General features: G+C 43.1%; 1 protein-coding gene across 1 annotated transcript in view; it reads right to left on the bottom strand.

Moving 5' to 3' along the window:
* The window catches only part of TSSK4 (testis specific serine kinase 4), a 654,871-nt gene that overhangs the window by 330,884 nt on the left and 305,465 nt on the right, over positions 1–18,522 (bottom strand). The gene's annotated exons all lie outside the window — the stretch shown is intronic.

Genomic DNA, 18,522 nt, shown 5'->3' with positions numbered 1-18,522 from the left:
TTTTGGCCCCAGATACACTCCTATACTAAACTGTACAAATCTACAGAAGTGTACCAGGGGGAGTCCCATGCCCTTCCTCAGTCATCTCCTATCCCGGTGCAGGACACCACCACGGATACAGATACCAACACTGGCTAATCCTAGGCTGCTAAGCCGCATAAGTGCGCAAAGAAGCGTAGCACGCTTCCTCCCCTGTTAGCCCTTCTCCCTTCCTGTTTGACCCCTCTTTCATTATCCACCCTAGATCTTCCGATTGGGTTCCCCCTTTTGCGGTGGCTGAGTATTTGCAGACCCTCCTGCGCAAGGGTTTTGATAAATAGGTTTCGGCCCGTTTGAAGTTAGAATGTCCGCGTCCAGACCTTGCCCGCAATGTAGCCCTTACCCCGACATATATAGCTCATTGACTACCTTTTAAAGAAATATATGAAGGATCCCAAGAAGGGGATTGACCACGCCCTCTGAGCGTGCCAAGACAAGGTCCTTGACATTTCGGCCCAGGTAGCTAAAATTCTGGAACTAGCCCTCCAAGCTCAGGAGACGGGTGACGCTATCCACCCCGAGGTCCTGGCTGGGTGGGCGCGAGGAGCGATTTGCAAGCTTGAAAACGCTAACTGTGCCCTGGCCTCGGAGAGACGCAAATCCATACTTTTCAGGATAGGTCCACTGTTAGTGGATTGGTTTAATCGGAACTGGGCCTGTTGGCAGAGGGCCAGCTCTTGGGTGACAAGTTTCTAAAGATATCGCCAAGTTTGTTAGCGCTTTCGCTTCCCTCGACAAATCTCAAGCTTCATTGAAAAGAGTGCTACACCAGGTCTCTGGTAGGGCCGGGCATGGCAGAGGATGCTCGACCGGCCGCTACTCAAATACTTGTCCTCAACGAGGATATGCCCCAAGACGTGGCAGAGGTTACACCCAAGAGCCCGAGCAAGCTGGCTTCTATCCTTCAGGGTTGTGCGGCTACAGAGGCCGTTTCAACAGGGGTGTTAACCTAGGATATAAGAATCTTGACTACCAGATAGAACTGTTAGATTGTCCCCTTCTAGCGTTTCCTCCCCGTCCTCTCCTTGTCCCTTCACGTACAGAGTTTTATAGACTCAGAACTAAAACAGCTTTGGCCAAGCAAGCCATTGCAGTAGGACCCTTCATTCCCAAAGGTTTTTTGCAGCTACGTCTTTTTGGTACAAAAGACAGGTGGTGGCCAGCGTCTGGTGTTAAACTTGAGAGATTTCAACCCCTATAATTATTCGCCACTTCAAGATGGAGTGGCATCCATCTTTTGAGATGTCTCCTGTTGAAAAGAGATTGGATGGTCCGGCTGTACCTGAAAGATGCATAACTCACTGTCCTGTTTTGCCCCTCTCTTCAAAAAATCTTGCAGTTTCAATAGATAGGGCCTTGGTACCTGTATCCAACTCTCCCCTTGGGCCTATCATCAGCCCCGTGGGTATTAACCAAACTCCGGAAACCCGTGGTCTCCCGCCTGCGAGAGATGGGTGTCCGACTTTTTGTGTACTGGGACAACATGTTGATTCTGGCCCAAGAGAGGACTCTGCTTCTGACTCACTTGGGGTGGACGATGTCCCTGTTACTGAATCTGGGTTTTGTTATTTCCAAAAAATCTGTGCTGATTCCGTGTCAAAAGATGGAGTTCTTGGGCTTCCTGATAGATCCCATCTCAGCCCAACTCCTCCTCCAGTAACCAAGATCAGATCCATAAAGAGGGAGATCAGAGCCACCTTGTCCAAACAGTTGACTTCCCTGAGAGTTCTTGCTAGAATAGTGGGTCTTCTTGCGTCTTCGATTCCAACCACTTTTCCAGGTCCCTTACACTTCAGGGCCTTACAAAGACTTAAGATTTACTATATTCAAACGAGTTTTCACTACGACCACCTCATTCCCTTGTCCCCGGGAGCCCGAGATTGGCTTCATGGGTGGTTGAAGCACATGATGGCCTGGATTGGCCGGGCAGTTTTTGGCGCAGCCCCAGACATGGTGTCGATTCAGACACCAGTCAGTGGGGCTGAGGCGCTCGCTGTGGGGATTTTACCACAGGAGGAAGTTGGTAAGCATAAGAATTTGACTTACGCATAAACTGCCTAGAACTGTTGGCCAGCTATTTGCCATCAGACCTATCTCACCCCTGAAGAGCAATTGTCGCATCCTCCTTCGAATGGACAGTGTTTCACAGTGAGATACATCATTCAGTTAGGGGGGACTAGTCCCGCTTGCTTGTGACCATAGTGAAGGGATTCTGGCAGTTTGCCTGGACCGTAAGATTTCGGTTGTGGCAGAGTACCTTCCGGGGACGCTCAACCAGGTGGAGGACTGGAACTCCAGATTCTCTGGGATTTCAGCGTTTGGAGGCTTCACCCCTCGCTGTTTGCTCACATCATGGATGTGCGAGGCCCTTGTCAGATAGATCGGTTTGCCCCTCGCCTCCATGCCCAACTTCCCCTGTTCTTCAGATGGAGACCGGATCCGATGGCGATGGGAACGGACTCGTTCCTTCACCATTGGGGGCATTAGAGGACCTATGCCTTCCTCCGTTTGTTCTGATCCCGAGAGTGGTAGCCTTTGTCCGCCGGCAGAGAGCTTCATTAGTGTTGGTGATACCTTTGTGGTAGACTCATTCGTGGTTTCTCATACTATTGGAATTATCTGCGGATCTTCCGTTCCAGCTTTCAATGTCCCGAATCTCCTCCTGGTCCCAGTGGAGTCATACCACCCTCTGGTCCTTCAGATTTAGTTAATACGGGTGGTATGGATGCTCTCCGGCGACATGAGAGAATTGCAGAACCTTCTCAGGCGGTTGCCATCTTTATGCAACAAGCGGGGGCTCGTTCCACCAGAACACGATATTCTGCTTCATGGAAGCGATGAGTGGGTTGGTGCCCTCAAAGGCGGGTATCACGTGGGATATACCTGAGATTTCGAATTTCCTGTCGGAATGTGTAGAGTCAGGCCTTGAGTTCAGATGGGTTAGTAATTTCAGGTCTGCCTTCTCTGCTGATCATGATTTCATTGATGGTTTGTGATTTATTTAAGGGTGTCCTAGTGGCCACTCCTCCTCGGCCTAGGTATTCCACGTTATGGAATGTTTCTAAGTTCTCTCCCTGTTGGAATCCTGGACGGATAAAGTGGATTTATCTTTAAATCAGCTTTCTGTCAAGCTTACTAGGTGCTTGCTTCTTTTCATGTAGAAGAGTGTCTGACGTCCGGGCTTTAGTCCTGGCTGGTAGGATGTTTTCTCCTCAAGGTGTCTCTTTTGTGATCACACAATGGACTACGACTATGTATCATTCAGTGGAGTATCCTTCCTTTCCTCATTAGAACATGTTATGTGTTTTACAATGTTTCAAATGTTATGAAGACTGTACTTTGAGTCACAGATCTGATAATTTGGGTCAGTTGCTAGTCACTGTCCAGGCGCCATTCAAACCAGTCTCTGCTGCCACCTTAGCTAGGTGGGTTAGATGGGTGATATCGGAGGCAGGTATTGACATTTCTGTTTATGGTGCCCACTCTGCCAGAGGGGTATGGCCTCCAAAACCTCCTTGTTAGGTTCCAGGTTGGAAGATATCCTCAATGCCGCTGACTGGTCTTCTGATTCAATATTTAAAGTGTTTTTATTATAACCAATTCCTCATTTTTCTGATGCTGTGATTGATGAGTTTTGAACCAGCATAATCAGAAGCCTCCGGTTCTGCCATAGAATACAACATTTTCTAGCTATCGCGACAAGAATTTTAGATTCTATGAACTACACGGAGGCGAGGATTATCCCACCCGTTTGGACAGTTTATGCAACTGTAAGGTTGATTTGATGTTATAAGTGTTTAACAACTTTTATGCCCGCCCGATGAGAAATGAAGTAGTGGGTTCCTTTTCTCATCCTTGTTTTCCGTTTTAGGTGATGATTCCAACAAGAATTGATTGTCTACTTCAGATGGAGCCATCTTGCCTTCCTGACAGAAGAGGAACTCTTCGTTTGCTGTGGATTTTTCTCAGTTGAGAATTCTTATGGAACTGTCCATCTCTCCGTTGAGAGTTTAAGACTTTGATTTGTTCTTATTGGACTGAGTTGGAGCAAAGAAAGAGGAAGACAGATTAGTGTCTCTCTACTTTGTATACCTGATATTGTAGTGATTGGCTGTTACAAAGGAGGCGTGGTTCAAAGCCTCATGGGTATTGATGTTTTTATTGTTGTAGTTTTACTCTAATTGGCTGCTGTTTTTCCAGTAAAGAAATAAAGAAAGCATAATCCTCGCCTCCGTGTCCTTAATAGAATCTAAAATTCTTGTCGCGATAGCTAGAAAATTTTGTATTCGGATTCAATTATCCGGGATAGATGGCGAAAGACCCTCCAACATATGCCAGCATGGGTGCGCAGCTCCACACCAGTGAGAGAAATCGGCATGTTCCACTGCACATCTGGAGCAACAATGTGGTTTGATGGGATCCTACTTCGCTAACAGGTGTAACGTGATGTATGCTCTGTGTAGATATTTAAAAATGTATGCCGATGATTGCTAGTGATGTACTGTGTTTGCTCGCAGCAATAAAGCCATGTCTGGTCGGCAGGGAGCAGCCCAAGTCTCTTTCCTATGAAGCCCGGGCCCCACTCCAACCGCTGGTCGAAGTGATGAAGATAAATGATAGATTCGGGAAAACAGATGGGCTCAAGTAGTTGACGTGATAACTAATTTAAGTGGGAGAAATTCTGTTGGTTACCCTGGGGGAGATGGGAGTACAGCACGTAGAGTGTTTGGTAACCTATGCAGAATAAACCTGTCCATGTAGGACACGTCACGTCCCGCTGTTAAGTCCGCAACAGTGCTCAGTTGGGTGTCTTGAAAAAGGTCACCCAGAGTATGCAGTCCACACAAGGCTAGGGTTCGCTTGGTGAGTCTTTCTGTGGTCGGAAGCAGCCAAGGATTATTTAGCAACGGTATGTGTGGGGAGTAGAGGAGGTCAGCATTCAAATATCGCTGGGACTTGACCCAGGCTCAGTATGTGATTTGTAACTCTTAACGCAATTCTGATAAACATGTGCATGTTGCAATTGCACTCCATAAGTAACAAAGGTATATATGGTTTCCCTGGCTTAAATTACCGAGTCCTTGTCAGTGAAGCAAAATAAAGTTGTTAACTCCAGCCTGTCCCAGGATGAAAATATTTCCAAAAATACCACAAGAAAACTGTGGGTAACATGGATTAAGATTAGCTACATAACAACCCACTTGGGGTAAAAACCGACACCAGTGGTAACCATAGAAGGATCTCCAAATGTTTGGGGGTAAATTGTCGGTGGATGCAATGAAAATATCTACAATAATTTTGGAGTAAAAGGAAGTTTAAACATAGTTCCTTAGAGAAACAAAATAGAATGCAAATACCGAACCTGGAGGAAATATTTCAGCCTCTAAAATGGATTTTACTCCAAATAATTCACCCATCAAAATTAGCGGTGGGCTCTGAGATCTTTTAAAAAAAAACGTTATTTGTCATTTTCATAACAACATACAACATTGTACTGACAATGTACCTACTGGATGCATATATGTACGTTACATTTCTATACATTGTGCCCATGAGGTAACACTGGTTTCATATTTACCATATAAGGCCCTACCGGATATTTCCAGATTTAGTATAGGTTCCTTTTTATTTCCTCTATGTCTTTTGGGGGCGAGGGGGGGCACTTCCCTCATCCTCCTCGCTCCCTCAGTCAGATATGTGTCACACTTCCACATGTGTTGTCGAAGTATCGCCCTGTTCTTGAAACTGGGGGTATTTGGTGTTAGCCCTCTCCAGGAGATACTCTTGAAGCGGTTGCCAGATGTCTTGTGGCCTGGATGTTATCAGGTGCAAGTCGGCGTATAGGTAACCATTGGTGTTACGGTAAATGAAACTGTTGAGCCATGCCTTCTTTGTAAGAGTGTGTCTACTTCCCCAATGAACTGCTATCTCCCGTTTTGCAAGGAGAGCGATAGCTGCGAAACGCCGTATGGTTTTAGAGATTTCGTGTAGAATGCCCATTTGTGCCACTTCTGGTGTTGGTGTGATGGTGCTGTGGCCCATATGTGATAGAGCTGAAATATCTCCCCCCAGTAGTGTTTGATCATGTCAAAGTTCCATGTAACATGTACAAAATCTGCGTCCGGCATGTTGGATTTGGGGCATATTGGTGCCTGCAGGAAGCGGCTCAGAGCACCAGAGTGGGGTGGGCGAGGAAAAGGCGCAGGTAAAAAACTGCTGAGAAACCCAGCCGGTCTTCTCCTGAGAGCCAGATCGCCTGATTACTACGGGCTCGCGAAATCCGCAGGGAGCTCAGCAGGATCAGGAGCTCCAGGAGTGAGTCGTGAGCACTGCGGGAGCCGCAGGAGACAGCCGCGGAGGCCACAGGGGGAGCCGCGAGGAGGTGCTGCGAGAGCCACGAAAGCCGCGAGAGCCGCGGGAGAGCCGCGAGTGCCTCAGCGGTGCCCCGCGGCACCCCAGCAGGAGAGGAGAGGAGAGGGGGAAAGAGGTCGCACTCCCCTCACTTCAGGTTCCGTCCGTCCGCTTGTCACCTGGACTAGGTGAGGTGAGGCTGCTCCTGAGGCAAGGGAGGGGGGGGAGAGGCATAAGACACACAAGACGCGAGCGTGGCTGCCGATAGAGGCAGCTGCGAAGTAAGAGCCCGGGGGGTTGACTGGTAGGCAGCTCGACTAGGTCCAGCCAGCCCGAGGTCCTCCCCGAGAGCGCCGCTTGCTGCCTTTCATCTTCTCTTGTGTGCCCCCTCGACAACTAGCAGCCAGCCACCAAAAGAAGTCACAGGAGCTGCTGGAACCGAGCTTCTCAGTCCGCCCAGTCCAGCCTAGAATTTATCCTGTCTCAGTGACACTGCTGCAATTTGATCAGCTGACAATAATTTCTTCTACCCACCTATGAGCCACTCGGGGGAAAAAAGCCACGGGAAACCATAGAAAATAGTAACATCAGGCAGAAATGGATGAAACACCATTGGGTCGCTGAGTTACTACTACTGAGTCACTGAGTAACGTAAGGGAGGAGCAGTGGAGCACTCCTCCAAGACCACGGACCACGGACTGTGGGCAGAGAAGCTAGGAGCTAGGACCAAGAGGGGTACTGCAGGCCCAATAGGTCGATATGCCGACAAGTTCTAAGCCACTAAAAGCTACCAAAAACTTATAAAAAACTTATTAAAAACCTCTCCATACACAGCTGGACATTATACATTACATTACACATTAATTAATTAAATATAAAAAATGGAAACGCCGAGGACCTGTTTAAGCAAGAAACAAGAACTTCTGCAGTAGACCCCACCTGGAAGGCTTCGTCAGAGGGGGAAAGGTTCTGTGTGTCTAATTCTCAAAATTATCGACGAATCGATATAACAAGGAAAAAGCAGAGCAATGAGATCAGGCAGAATTAGGCAAATACCATTCAAGTCAAAATCCAACCCTGAGCCTAAATCTCGGAAAAGAAAACTGGAGCCAGCACCATCATTGCATCTAAATAATTCCCAGGAAATCAATCCGAACGCTGATAATAAAAACAAAGAAGGTCCAACTATGGAAATTAAGGAAACTATGGAAACTTAGATGTTAGCAACAACCCAAACTTTAGCCTCGACTCAAACCCCCCCAAAAAATGGCCATGTCAAGGACTCCGCCGCATCACCTTTCCTAATTACAGCTCTTCAGCAACCACAGAGATCCACACTAATCTCATCATCCCTGACATTAAAATCGTCATCAAAGGACTCAAGCAACCTTATAATCATTGAAGGAATGCCAGCGAAGAAAAAGATATGTTCCCATCAACCGAAGATATACACAAAGTTTTCTTTCTTAAAAGACCTGGGACAGCTATTTTTTCCAAGACAGGGAACATCAAAGGTCTCCACACACCGCTTATATCAGGTGAAGGTGGTTGCAGTCGCAATAATAGCAGTCTAGCAGGCTCACCGTGGTCAGTAGGGGTCCTCAATTTATCCAGCACTAAGGCAGCTGCTGCAACATCAACATTAACACCGCCTGAAACAAGAAAAGTGGCCGCACTCACCCACTTAGTAGGCCAAGAATTTCCCTATCCCAATCGTAAAACCTTGGAAATAGTGTCTACAAGTAAAATTACCATCGTAGATTGGAGCCCATCGAAGAAAACTGAGCCCACAGAGGCAGTAACCCACCCACAGTCAGCCAGTCAGGCTGAGACTCATCCTAAAAATCTAGTTTACCACATTTTGGAGACCAAGATGCATTAGTGAAAACCAGGGTTCATATTCATAATGAGGAAGAAAGAGAAGATCCACTTTCTCCTCAATTATTTAGCAGTTCGCCAAATTTAACAAAAGCAATCCGAGACGCACAAATAGAACTACCAATAGCAACTGAAGAGAAGGAAAGCAGAATGCAACTCCTCCAATCGTCTAATACTTTTTCGACTCAAACTAAGACATCTCACATAAACCTCAATATCATTTGTGAACAAAAAGCATCAAATAACAGGCCAGCATTGCAAACGTCACCTCAGAGCCGCATCCTATTAGCGTATAATGACCCCCAATCAATAAACAGCTTCACAAACAATAACATGTCTTCCATAGCAGCACAGGAATGGGAAGAACTAGTTGCCACTTATAATCTTAAGCCATCCGAAGATAACTCACTTATTGATATATCTCCAAGAATGGATAGGAACCAGCAACATTGAAAAACCGGTCCCTGAATCCATATGGGTAACAATTTTAAACACTCTGCGACACTCGGCCACAGCCCTAGACTTCCAATCTCAAAAGATGGATCAGCAGCTTACTGTCCTGCAGACAATGTCCGATTCAATTTCAGGAACTGACTGGAAAATCTCAGAATTGAAGGGTCTCATAAGGAGGGGCCAAGACGACGTCTCCGTGGCTCAAATAATTCCATCACAATCGCTACCCTGCGATCCGATCCTAGACAAATTATCATCTTTACCATCCATGCTAGGGGACCTGATAAGTGACCTAAAATCAACAGTTTCATAAATCTCGATCCCACAAATTTCGGATCCACCTCCAGAACTTTCAGTGGTACAAACAGGCTAAGTGACTCAGCAGTCGGCCAAACAGAGCTTAGCTATCACCTTACCCCGCTGGAAACTGAGCCTATGATCATTACTGCAAACTCAGTTGAATCAACCTCAACAAACATTCAGGCATCGAACAGGACCCGCAGGAATAAAAAAGGAATAAAAAAGGAACGGAAGAAATCGGCTGCTAACAGATGCAACAAATAACATAGACGTACAATCAAACTCTTCTCTTCCAGCAGTGACCCGTGGTCGGAAAACAAAAGACAAGGATCAATCACCACTTCGGTATAAGGCCTCAGATAGTACCCCTCAGAAATCTGTACTGAGAGAACCTAAACAGACACTTCCTCGATCTAAACCAACTCAATCAGCACATAATACTCATAACGCTGACTTAACACCATTTGAACATATTTCAACAACAAAAAGGGAGGACAACACCACGGCCATCAACGCGGAGTCTCCTCAGCATCCAAAACAAAAATCGAATAGTAACACAAGGGAACTGAGGACAGATAACAATCCCAGTGATGTACCAAATAATTTAGACACAGAACGCCTAGCTCATTCCCCTCAGACTATTCAACACGACTACGTGGGATCACTAGCTAATCCAATATTTCTCAAGCATTCAAATAGTTCGACATCAATCCTCATTATTCCTGAATATACATCTCGAGGTAGGGACGACATACTGAACAGGCGGAACATATTAAGACTCTTGCATTCGGTTGCAAGCCTGATAAACATCAGTTCCACTGACCTCATGCAAACAGAGTTTCAGCCAAACACCGAGTCGCATTGCCCAGATATAACAAAAGCAACCTGGAAGTCCTTTGAGACAGCAATAAAATTATGGAAGAAGAAGCAACTTTTCAACAATGGGGGATCGAGTTGAGACTTGAAAAATGACCTCGCTATCCGACACCCTTCTTACCTCTCATCAGGTCCACAGTACAAAAATGCACCAACTCAATACTAAAAGGAGCAAGGAGTAACTCCCCAAGGATGTACCCCCAAGATACAAAAACATCTTCACCTGGACTAAATCAAAGTCACAGAAGTCACCCAACGCCAGACACCCTTCTCAACTGGAAGTCGATCCAACACACAATCAACATAACGCAAATTGACAGATAGGATCAGGGAAATCAGAATTTGCTCCTGGAACATCAATGGCTTAGCCAGTAAAATCAATGATCCCGAGTTTCTAGAATACCTAAATACATTCGACCTTCTACTGCTCCAAGAAACTTGGGAAGAAAAGGCACTGGAGCTGCAAGGGTTCTCTTCTTGTTGCATCCCGGCAAACGAAATCTCAACCTTCGGCCGAAGATCAGGAGGTCTGATGTTCTTAGCTTCAATACCAACAATAGGCGAAATAAAGATACTAGATTCTCACATACCTCCCCTAAGTGCTATACAGGTGGTAAAAATTTCACTCTGGCTACAGAAACAGCCCCAAGAAGTAATAATAATCAACACATACTGTAGTGTAGTTCCTATTTTCCCAATAGGCTCTGCGCATTGGAATAACATAAACAATAGTTTAGACGTAGGACGGAGGTCGTCTAGGTCTCTATTGAATATGTTAGACTTAATTTAGGTTTGCCAGCTAGCTCAGAGGCCACTAGAAACTTTCTCGAATGAACAGGGAGGAGTGAACTTCCCTGATTAGACAAGAAGGGATTCAGCTTCTGACAACCGCATAAACATGACAACTTTGCTCCCCCAGAATAAGGAGTATATCTCCAGTCGTGTGAAAACAATAGATAGCTATTTCACTCAGTCAATCGTGCATACTTAGTTTCACCAGAGTGAAGAGAAATAGAGAGACGGGCGTTTTCAATAAAAGGTGTTATTTTATTGAGCAGTCTTCAAGAGAAATGAATTGCCACAATTGCAATACTTGTTATAAAGTAAAGTGCGTACAGTAAAAGGAGTATTATGAAATAATACTGTAAAAGCATTGATATGGTTTCTGAGCCATATGATACTTAAAAGGTATAAAATATATACAGTTACATACAATGATAAAAGTTTGACTAAACGTACACAACTGATGCTTCTAGATACGCCTACCCCAGTGTACCTAACCTAAGCCTAGTACGTGGGAAGGAGTAAAGGAGTTTTTAAGTTAAGTTAGTTTTGCCAAGAATCTGACTTAAGAATTCTCTAAGGATCTAATCAGCTCCGTACCTTGAAGGAGAATGAAGGAGGTCTTGTATCTCGCTCTCAGGACTCAATCTCCCAGTGACCCGCAAGGGTGACTGGAAACACTGGAGCTGGATTTTCTCGGCAGGAGAAAAAGACAGCGTCTTTCTCAGTGCGTCAAATGGGAGGGACGGCTTCCTTCGGCACTCGCATCTGCTGGGCTTCGGATAAGTAGATAGCCGCTCTGCTCCACACCACCGTGTGTTGCTTAAGGCAAACGTTAGTATATTTATACCTGGAAGGTGCCGAGTTTGACGTAAGGTTGGACATAAGACGTCAATAAAAGATGTCACTAAGAACTGGCCGTTCTTTCAGACTCGCAGGAGTTCTAGGACAAATCAAAACAAAAGAATGGGGAATTCCCAGGTTGCTGGAGGTTTGGTTTGTTGAAAGAAGTCGTACTTTCTAGGAGTCTAAGGAAGTAGCCTTGCCGTATGTGGTTTGCATTGGCTATTACTAAATAGGGATATGATTCTTATGCCTTTATAAGGATATAATTTGTTATAACCACATATGGGCATGAATCGGGAATATTTAATTAGGGTCCTAGATACGATCACAACACCCAATCCACGTATTATGTCCCTCATCACTAAATACTAAGAAATATATAAACATATAGGTATGCATGTGTTTCCCAGCCCACCCCAAAATATATTGAATGCATTTGAAATGGTATAGATACACGAAAATTAGTATTATACTGTACGCTTTCAAGCAGTGGTATCATTCAGATAATGCAAATATAAATATCAGCTGAATGAATTGCGAAAATTACTTTTATGAAAGGTCTCTTAATACAGAAGAGAAGGTCGAGACCATTTCATCACATCTATACAAGATTGTACATGTGCTAGAGGCTGATTCAAAATATTGTCTCTAGAGTCTCTAGGAATAGAAGCTCTGTTCTCTAAGAATAGTTCTACTTTAAGCAGAGTACCTTGTGCCCAAAAAAATGTAAATATTTTGAAAGTTGGGAAAATAATTTTGTTTTCGAGGGAAAAATTAGTTCCAAGTGTTTTCAGCAGTGTTGTTTATAAAAACTGAAGGCCGAATTCAGAGTGTGCTCGCTATTTCAATTGTTATTCTCATTGTTAGGAGAGAACATTACCTCAGATAGGCCAGCAAAAAACGCCTCTACCACTGTAGGTGAAAGTTGGACCAACTCCGAAAAAGTTGAAATAGTGCATATATGCGATGCATTGCCATTATCGGTGTCTAGATCAGCAATGTTCACAGAGGGTTGTACCTGTGTGCTGCCGCTTTCATCTCGTACTTCACCGCCACCTAATCGTAATGGTGAAGTCTCAACGAATGCCGTCATCAGAATTGATAGCCGCTGTGGACAACACGTTGCATGAGTCGTTACTGGACAAAGCAAAGCGTCGATATCCATTGGTACTGCTGATGGTAGTGTAAGACAGACGTCCAACACGCATTCTTCTCTGCATAGCAGACATTGAAGCACAGGTAAGATGCAATTTTGCCAGATCGGTCTGAATGAAAGAAACCAGGTAGTATTCAGATCTCTTAGCCGTGCCAATCCGAGGACCTTAGTGATACGGTCTCGGTACCGTATTGCTAGGATCGTTTGTTCCATTGTAGCCTGAGTTTTGTCTGTGACTTGGCTTGCCATGTCGGAGGAGAAGGAACAAATATAAAATTCCTACTACGAGTCCCAAAATAAGAGGCAGGCCACCGAAAAGAGAGTGCACAAAATTCGGGAAGATGCCCAGAACAGTTTCAAAAGGTGTTAACAGTCCTGAAAAAATTGTCTTAAATACATGTGCGATGCCACTGGTATCTGAGATGTTTAAAATTTGGCTTAACATTTCTACGAAATGCACGGGGCAGTTTGTCAATAATAGGATATGTAGCTCTGCCACTGTCCTTGCAGCTTGCAGGTCATACGTCTCTTTGAACGAGGTTAAAGGCACAGTTGTCTGTAAAAGAATAGACTTTGTTCTGCTTAAAGTATCAATTTGAATAGAAGAGATATTCACAGAAGGCCATAATGCCGCCTGCATGTCTGGATTGCTGTTTGGATACAATACTTGCATACAACAAATGACCCTGGAAGTAACTCTCACGAGATAGGGTTTTCCTGGCATCATGCCACAACAGCTGTGGTCACTTAATATAACGTAGCTACCGTTGAAAGGTTGTCTGAAACAGGTCTCTATCTGTGTAGCTGGGGTGCCATGCAGATGACATGAAAGGTTGTTTGATGAACCTTTGCAAGTTCCATGCAAGTTTATACCTTGGCATAGGAGTGAACCGCTCAGTGATGTTTTACAATTATTACCACTAAGAAATACCTCTTTCTTTCCCCCACTCCAACATCTATGTGTATAAGGTAAATTCCAGTTTGATTTGATGTATCCTTTACCCAACATTTCATACAGGCCTGCTGGTATATACTTTTGGCAGTATTGAAACTGAAAAGTTGTTATCGGGATTGTAATGGTGCCATGTATTATCCATTCAATGACAGGTCTTTCTGACATTGTCAATAGTAATCTCTCAAGTTTTTCAATGCTCAGCACCGTATAGTCTGCTCCTTTTTGTGCAAACGAGATTTGTCTATCAGTAAGGTTAAAGACAGAAAATAATGACGTTATGTTGATTAGACGCCATGGCACGTAACCTCAAAGGAGGTTTTGTAACGTCCAGCCTAGCTTTACAATAGAACGCAATTGGGACTGACCATGTTGTAACATTATCATATCCTGTTCTATTATATCAATAGCAGATGATACAATGCTGTCCAGTGAATAGATTCTGGAGGACAGAGTTGTTAACTCATTGTCCACTACAGAGAGTGATTTTTCCAATTAATACGATCAATTTCTCGTATTTTTTCCGCACTTTCAATTTGATTTAATTTCCACGCTTCATTGTAAGCTGCGTATATACCGGCGTACATGAAACGTTTTTGACGCTGTTTGCGAGGTCCCAGTATGAAATCTAGCAAGTCAGCACCGTCTTTAAGTAAAGTTAAGTGTTGCTTAATTTCGGGAAGTGTGGATCTCTGTAGCCAGTCGAGGCATAGTTTTCCTACACTGTATGTTGTAACTATCCCTGGATGTTATCTCTGGGAATATCTTGGGTCTGGCCTGTTCTGTTTGAACCCCTGTATTTTGTTAAGGAATCTATCATGACAGTTATTAGTGTCTGTGGGCCAGATCAACCATTTGTTCCAATCAGGAAGTGTTCTGTTTCGTTTTAAAATATAGGCCACGTCTAACCCCTCATCTGTAGTGGTGTTTCTATCAGGCATTGGCTTTGGTATAGACGGGTTGTTTAAATCTTTTATGTTGGCTAAACCAAGACAGGTTGTTTGCTGAATTGTGTCATTCAGGAACATTATTTGTTCTGGGATCATGCAGGCTCTGAACAATGCTTCTAAACCTTGTACCTGTCATACTTTTGTACCCCAGATGGTTTTTGTCTCAATGTTGTTTTTCCAAAATGATTATATTACCAAAGGTGACGTTTTTGTTTAATTCTATTCCTTTAATATTTAATAAAAAAGATATTATGAATCTACAAAGCAGGATAGGATCTTTTATTTGGGCAACTAAGACTCCAAGGATAGCCTGGAAGAAGTTGAGGAGAGGATTGAAAGTAGGAGGATTATCTCTTCCAGACTTATTATTTTATTGTTACGCCTTTCAAATTAAAAAATTTAGGTTATTAGCCAATAAATTGGACTCAACTTCCAACAGTTTGTTGTTTCAGGCAATGTTGCAAGATCTACCATATGATGCAGATTTTTTTTTTGTTTAAATTTGGGGATAAAAAGTTCTTCAAAAAAGTTAGACTGAAGCTTTTGAAAGCTGCTCTATACTACTGGACACAGTGCTGCAAGTTACTCCATATTCCTTACTACCATTCATATCCCCCGATTTGGGATTCCCCCGGCACCCCTGAATGTTTAACTGACCGATTGGCCCTTCCCTTGAAGAGAACTGGTCTTTTCAGATGGGGCGATTTAAGCGATGAATCAAGAGGTTTAAATTGGGACTTTTTGGTAGGCATAACTGGTGGCACTCTTACGAGATTTAAATTTTATCAACTTTCCGCCTGGTGGGGAACCCAATATTGGGGTACTGATGATGAAAATCTGTTTTTGAGATTCATTAGTAGCTGTAGTGGTAAGAAGGGAGAGACCGCCAAATGCTACAAAATTTTATTAGATTATAAAGATAATCTGGAGTTGGAAATTACCAGGCTATGGGATCTTAGTCCGGTCCAGATTACCGATAACTTGGAGAATTTGGAGAAGTTGTGGACGGATTCCTTCTTGATATCTCAGAAAGTAATCAAACCGTCCAATTTAAGAAGAAATCATTTATACACAATGTATAGAGTTTATTGGACTCCAGCTAAGCTTTCCAAGTTGTCAGTAACTTCGTATTCTTGCCCCAGATGTAATTTACAAGACGCAAACGATATTCATATGTTTTTAGACTGCCCAAATATAAGCAACTATTGGGGGCAAGTGTGTAAATTTCTGGAGGAGGTATTATCTTTTTCAATTATATGTACCCCCAGATTGGTATTCTTTGGTCTAATTCTGAATTATGCTGCCAATAATCACATATCACAATTTATTTTTTATGTAATAGTGATTGCTAGAAGAGAGATTTGTAAAGCTTGGAAGTCGGCACTCTCTCCGACGTTTGCAGACTGTCTCAAAAACATCATGGCGGTGAGTAAATTGGATACTTTATGCGGCGGTGAAAAATCTGCTAAATTATGGTCGATGCTAAAAACCTGGAGCGAAAAATAATCCCAATAGTCCAATGATTATGCCAGAGGTTCTGTGGTCCTGTCCTTCCTACGCAGCAAGAACCAGTACGAGAGGAAGTTGGACGGGTAACAATCCTACCTCTGGGCAATCTTCAAAGGCTATCCATAACCACAAGGGCCGTAACGGAAGGTTGTGTCAGTGGCTTGAAGAGCGCTAAATCAGAGTATCAATTGACTGGTGGCATGTATGAGGACAAAAAAAAATTAAAAAAAAAGTATAATAAAAAATGTTGTTTTTCCAAAATTCAAAACCAAATGTAGACATTTTTTCATAACATTTCTCAGAATAAATCAGTTTAGTATTCGTCAACATGTTTTTCACTCCTGTCTTATTTAACATTTTGAAATAGAATGTTTCAGGATCAGTGACATTAAACCCCGAGAAGTATGGGAATTTCTCATAAAATGTTTTTGAGCTGCCTTTTGGCGGGGTTGGACAATGTTCCCATTGATTATAACTGAAAATATTTCTAGTATTTGCAGATTTATGCAGATAATGATGCCCAAATTGGTTGAAACAGTACATTTCCTCATGATTCGACGAACCCTGTAAATAATCATGTTCTGTAAATTTTGCTGACATTTCTAAATCCTACATCATATTATTAATATTTTCAAAGTCCCAATCATCAGAGAAAGTACTAGGTGATACAAAGCCACTTAAAGAAATCTTAAATTGGTGTGGATATTTCAAGGGCTCAACCGGGCCATAGATTTCATAGTCAGTTTTGTCCCATGCTATACCACCAGGTATAGGGATGGCTGTGATGTTCACTGATGACAGTTCTCTTTTTTCGATGTGTGATGATCTGTTTGGTTTTAGGACCAAGTTGATGTTCTGACTTGCTGTGTCCATTGTACTATATTTTCCATCAATAAATCTACCCAAACTTAAAACCAAGATGAGCCATAGAAGTAGGAAAAGTATGCCTAACACAATCCATAATTTAATCCATTGTGAAGTTAGATATGTTTCTCTGAGTTGATAAAAAAGTTCATATGTATCACGTGAGTCTTTTGTAGTTCCTTCTGCAAAATAACTACTTGTTCCCATAGCATTTTATGCTTGATTGTGCCACCTTTTGCATCTTTAGAGGTTGTTTTGAACCCAGTTCTGTAAATATTCATTTTAAGACTGGACACAGTAATAGGAATCACACACTATTAGTGTGGGGAATTCTGGTTCGCTATTTTCAAGTGTCATCTGAAAAGCCTGTAGTTCAGCTCGCTGATTTGTACAATCTCCGAGTGACTGAGTTTTAGTTACCAAAGGTGTAAATTTTCCTTCGTGCCAACAACCTTTAACAATCGCGCACGCAGCACTTTAGGCTTGTTTACCTCCAACCGCGGGTTGTGCTGAGCCGTCTGTATATATTATACAACCGTAATGTTCTACAGGCAGAATCTCGATCGGCAGAGGACATTCATTTTCATATTGAAGAAATTCTTGTGTTTTTAAATTAGGATCAAATTCATATACTACGTCCGGTGCAGCTAGAGAATTAACCCATTGTATCCATCTCGGATGTAAAGCTTTAGCATTGGGGATGCTTGCTCTTGTTACTGCTACTAGGGCAGGTATTGGTGTAACGATAATTATTCGTTTACCTTGTGCGAGGGCTCTTTCTTTTGCTACAGCAGTTTTAACAGCAGCTAGAATTTTTTTCAGTTGAACTGAATTTCATTTCAGCTTGTGTGTACAAATGTGATTTGTAAGCTATTGGTACCGTTTCTCCCTCATTAGAGGTCAGGTATGTGAATCCGCATCTTCCTGGGATGACTCGCATTACAAGGCTGCATTTGTTTGGGCGTGTTTGCAGTTTTGTTTTAGTTAACATGTCTGTCTGTAATGATCTTAAAATTTCTGTGTGTTTTTGAGTCCAATTAATTGGTTTAAAATCAGGTTTTATTAGTTCGTAGAGAGGTTTAACCCTCTCTGCATAATTTAGAATGGATGTTCTTCCGAAATTCAGGAAACCTAGTATTGATTGTAAGTTCTTCAGTGTTTTTGGAGCTTGGAGTACTGCAAACTTCTCTAAGAAGTTGTCTGCTAGGCTTGTGCCTTCACTTGATAATTCATATCCTAAAAATAGGACAGTTAGATGGGCAATTCGTGATTTTTTAAAGTTAAATTTGTACCCTTCAGATGCGAACCCAAGTATTATGGTGTTCACTCTTTTCAAGTGAATCTCCAGGTCATCGTCTGTAAGATAGATGTCATCGACATAGGATAATGCCTCATCATCATACATTTGTAGTAACTCTGTTACCCTGGCTGAAAATAATCCTGGGCTGTTCTTGAATCCCTGTGGGAGACGACAAAATTGTTTTTGGGTCCCCATGCTGGAGAAAGCGGTCAAATATCTGCTTTCAGGTGCTATGTTGTGACAGAAGAAACCATTTGAAATATCT

The sequence above is a fragment of the Lissotriton vulgaris genome, chromosome 5 (genome assembly GCF_964263255.1).
Source record: "Lissotriton vulgaris chromosome 5, aLisVul1.2, whole genome shotgun sequence".
NCBI classification, from domain to species: domain Eukaryota; kingdom Metazoa; phylum Chordata; class Amphibia; order Caudata; family Salamandridae; genus Lissotriton; species Lissotriton vulgaris.
This window is presented reverse-complemented; position numbering and strand designations above follow the sequence as displayed.